Raw genomic sequence first — 5,124 nt, 5'->3', positions numbered from 1 at the left:
ATTTATGAATGCATCTCGGCCTCTATTTACAAAACAATTTTTTTTGTTCCCTCATTCCTAAAATCATTTGTCCCTTGCATATCGGATTCTTATTTCTTCACACTTATCAAAGCGTTAATTGTAGTAATTTCGCTAAGGCATGCGTTTAACAATAGCACTCAGCAGAGAACAGGCCTCCGGCAAAGCCAACTTCTATGAACATATTTTTCTCAGTGAAAAGTCTTATATGGGTAAAGATGTAAACTCTGTTAGACTTTGTCAGTCCTTATCCAATTTAGTTACTGAAACAATAACTACGTTTTCTCATTTTCTATTTTTGTAAACGTTGAAACAATTAAAGACGACGGAGGTAAGAAGGTGGCTCCCCCGACGACATATCATCAAATCTTCATCAATGTCCAACCAATGAAGATTTCCATCCTCTGTCATTCAGTTTTGTTAACCTGTTCTTGAGGTATCCTGATAATCCATATCCTCACAAACGCTCAGACTAAGGTGAGAAAATAAACTACTTGGCCGATTCAGCATTGTTACTCTAGAAGAAGATATTTGAACATGTTCTGTTAAGTAAGGAAAAGCATAATTTCCATGAATTGTATTTGTCTACGATAAACGATCTGTGCAGCAGACAACATTCTGTATATTAGGATAATTCATCGGTCGTACCATCTTTTTCTCATTTTCATACCAGAAAACTTTTGATGAAACAGGAGAAACCCAACTTCTTTTCCTTTTCATATTGCTTCTTTTCGTGGCGCACGGAAAGGAAAACTAGGGGTGTGGCAAGACACTCCACATAACAAGGGCACAAGTTCAATCCCCGCCATATTGCAGAAAACATTTTGCGGTCTTCCCATCATACCCCTTTTATTTAGGATGGGTTTTATTCTTCAAGGTGATTTGTTGCCCATCAGTTATTAGGAGCAGGTGTGGGGGATATTGCAGTCCCACGCACGCTAACAAATCGTCGAGGCACGAATTGGAGCCCCGATGTTTTTCGCGGAATAGAAAAGTAAGAGGTAAAGTCATTACGGTGGAATAAATTCTCCAATTTAGAATCGTATATCATTCCGCTATCGCTTCATTTCCTCTGCACATTCAAGAATGGTTTTCCTGGGAAATCAGATAATTTTACAAAATGATGTGAGGACAAAGACAGTAATGAGACTGTATTAAGATGATATAAAATTTCCGAAAATAAATGGATTTTTTTAGTTCCTTATGAAAAATATAAGTGATTTGAACTACAACTTCATAATAAATCACTGTCTTAATCAGCACTAATAGTATAAAGTAGTTCAACCAGAACACAGGTAATGCTTGAATCTAAACCTAATAAAAGAGATGAATATACGTGGTAAGTGAATGCTTTTAATTATTATTCGTTGAATTATATTTAAACATGAATCAAACTTTTTCAAATTATTAAAAAAAAAAAACACTGAAATGAGAGAAGGTTGGATTTCCAGATGCAAAGGAAATTAAGAAGTAATGAATACATTTTCTCATGGACAACTTTATGGATATTAGATTAGAATTGCATTTTCTTGGGCCCATTACATATTGCTGTAATTAAGTCGGATTTTCTTTATCGTTTTTGTGTTTTCTTTCGGATTATCTTTAATGTGGAATATCTAAGAACGGATGAACTATTAAGCATTGTGTACTTGATTATCTTTGCGGAAGATGACTGGTTTGTGAAATTGAAATATTAACAAAATTCCACATAAAATTTTAGACTATTTTTTAAGCAACAAGGAGACTTTCCAGTGAAATTCCCAGTACAACTTGAAACGAAGTGCCCTAATGCAGCCAATGACCTAGGCACCTTCAAACATTGAGGAGGAGAGACTCGACTCTTTAGGCAGCCATATTCCTGCCCCTTCAAGGAGAAACGGTTATAAGAGAAGAGAAGAAACAGGAGAAAATTCCATGCTTTATCCATGAATGACAGGAAACACTCACCTGACTGGAGAGTCAAAAGACTGAAAGAAGAGTAAAGCAAATGCGGCGTTTACATTAATAGAATTTTCAAGTCTTAAAATTGTTTTTAGACAATAATCGTTCTTAACTACTCTCCCCAAACCACACCCCAATATTCTTCCTTTAATTTTTACAGGACCTAATTACCTTCCTTTTTGCCTTAGACAACAAAGGCAGGGAAATCTTCGTGAGAAATCAACTGAAAAGCATATCTTGTTGATTTTGTAAAAATTCCTAATTTCATCAGTACAAAAACATAGTGCTCCTCTACAAATGGTAATACCATAATGAGTAATCTGACAGCCTATTTTCTCAGATTTCTTGTTTCTTTTACACAAACGTTCTTCAATCAATTTTCTACGATGAGGGAGATACGTAGGTCTGTTTCTCTGGAACTATATCATGCAATCAAATAATTTTTTTTTTTTTAAAATTTTGCTTTTTCGTAGAAATACTCTTTACCTTTTAATAGTCATGATATAAAGATGTATTTTCCTATTTCAAATGCACATTTTTTTTGTTTAAATGTGAATTTCTCTTATGTTAAAAGTCTACTGTCGTTATAGGTAAAATTCAATTATTTGCAACATAGGATTTAAAATGAGAGTATGGATGGACGATTTGGTCTTCAACACCACTCTCCAAACAATTTCAACATTAATCTCATGATCATTTATTACCTAAATAGAATATGAGAGGGGCTGCTTCTTCTTCTTTTACAGCTTTCCTCAAAAACACCTTTTACTGGTAAAATTTCAAACTAAGCAGGACCTTGTTTCTTGATCAAAAGTTTCTATTTATTGTGAACAGCTAAAAAAATAGTACAGGAATTTCCATAATAAAACATTTCAAGATTATTTTTTTCAATGTATCTCAAGTGGAATTACAGAGCATCTGGATCAAATGATTTACTTATTGCATCGCAAAAGAGGCAAAGGATAAAATGGACAATGGCAGATTTTTTGTAGAGTTCCTTATCCCACTACCTATATCCAGGAGATGTTTTCATCCATGTCCTGGCAGAGAGTGCGAAGGAAAATGTTTTGTAATTCTAAGGTGTTCGTTGGTTTGATTTAATATTTTCTGAATTATTGTTCATTATCTTTGTTTTTCAGTGCTCTGTTTAATTATTCATCAGTAAAATTCTCTCCTTGTATTCCTTTACCAATTATCTCTTTCCACCTCTGTTTCTAAAACTTTTTCTTCCACCATCCACCCATTTCCACTAATTACTTTATGTTTGATTTTTAGTTGTTCTTCAGTATTTCAGTCACTCAGCTTTTCTTTTACTTCTCATTATTTCTCTCTTATTATTTTTTTACTCTATTTTTATATGGATATCTCTTCTGAAAGACCAGAGGTCTATGTTTCCTTCAGTAAAGTGTTTGCTCATTTATAACAACAACAGTATCAACAACAACGACACGAACAGAAAACAAGCAAACTATCTCTCCGATTCCATTTCAAATTCATTTTCATTCACACCACATTTGCAGCTTTTACTGCATACAACCATTTCTTCTTCACTTTTCTTCCCTTCACAACTTTCTTCCTTTTTCGTTCCATCCTACCTGGTCTTTCCTTCCCCGGACCTTACCCAACAATCGGAATGGGGATCACGGCTCCTCTGGCCCCAAGTTTGATGGTATGGGAAGGAGTCCGGAGCGGAAAATAACGAAGTCATAATTCTTGGACCAGCTGTGGTCCATTTTCATATTAGGTTACAGTCATATTTATTCAAAAATAAATATAAAATTACATATTTATTAACGAAAGAATACATAAAAATGCGTAACTTTCTTTTTATTTATAGGAATGAATGCCCTGCGATTTTATCTTTTATTTTCAACTCATAATTTCTGTACCTTCTTCTAGATTATAGCACATGTTGAAACAGACATTTCTTTGTTTCTTCTTACAAAGGAGGAAATCATAAGATCTGGGGTTCCTGATGTGCAGCTGGTTTACTAGAAGTGAAAATGAATTATGATTAGCTTTTTTTAACCGGAAGCCAAAGAGAAACAGCAATGGACATTTATTGCAAACACGGAGAGAGAGAGAGAGAGAGAGAGAGAGAGAGAGAGAGAGAGAGAGAGAGAGAGAGAGAGATTATAACTGGTCTTAATTATTTGCTCTGTCGCTTACCAGAGGCGAATTACAGCGCACGTCCGCCATATAACTAACCTCACTAACACAGACCTAAGCTTTATGTAGTAATGAATGGTATTAAGGCAGCTTCAAAGCCCCTTTGTCGGAGAGATATGAAGGTCCTCTATTATCCGGAGGAGTTTACACCCTAATTGTCTCCTAAGTACTTCTGATCCCACGTTTCCGTTTTATTTGATAGTATTTTGCTTGAAAGACACAGATACAAAAGCCTCACTATAATTTGTTTTACAGCAGAAAACTCCACCATTTTCAGTCGTGAGGGCTGCTGTCGATCTCCGTAAGCAACAGGATTAATGTAAGCACTGGAGCCCAAAGACTAAAGTATAGTTGAAAGATTGAGCTGAAGGTGTCACTGAATGACACACTTAAGTAAGTATTACGACTGTTCAGTCACATGAGATGATCCTTCTAGGCTGCTGGGCAGTATTGTTCATAAATATATGGCGAAAATTAGAACAAAACAGTTAAAGAACTGGGAAAAGTCCAAAGTACGGGAAAGATAATAATAACTGGCTGAAGAAAGCAAAAGAACTCGTGAACTGACAGTACGCCTTACGGTGAAAATATAGACGACATCCCCCCAAGTCGGTCAACCACTCTAATGAATGCAAAATGGTGTGCACACGAGAGTTTCCTTCTAAATATTTTCTCCCCTTTTTGCGGACAATGATGCTGCTCTGGAAACATGAGTAATATGCTGCTATCTCTTATTCTCATGAACATAAAGGTCAGATATGAGTGATGAGAATGTTTGCCTCATTAAGGATTTCACAAACGATTGCGTTTTTAATTGTGATTATGCTCGAAAGCGATGTTCAAATATTGTACTCCTGATCAAATCGGAGAAACTTTCGCATAGAGCTTCAAAGTAGAGTAGTTCTTATGACCCAGTTAATCTTAAGGCGCGGGACCAATGGCATCCAATCAAACGACTGTGGCCAACAGTCGCGCATCAACAATTTAGCTGCTCAC

Source organism: Macrobrachium rosenbergii, chromosome 46 (genome assembly GCF_040412425.1).
Source record: "Macrobrachium rosenbergii isolate ZJJX-2024 chromosome 46, ASM4041242v1, whole genome shotgun sequence".
NCBI lineage: Eukaryota > Metazoa > Arthropoda > Malacostraca > Decapoda > Palaemonidae > Macrobrachium > Macrobrachium rosenbergii.
This window is presented reverse-complemented; position numbering follows the sequence as displayed.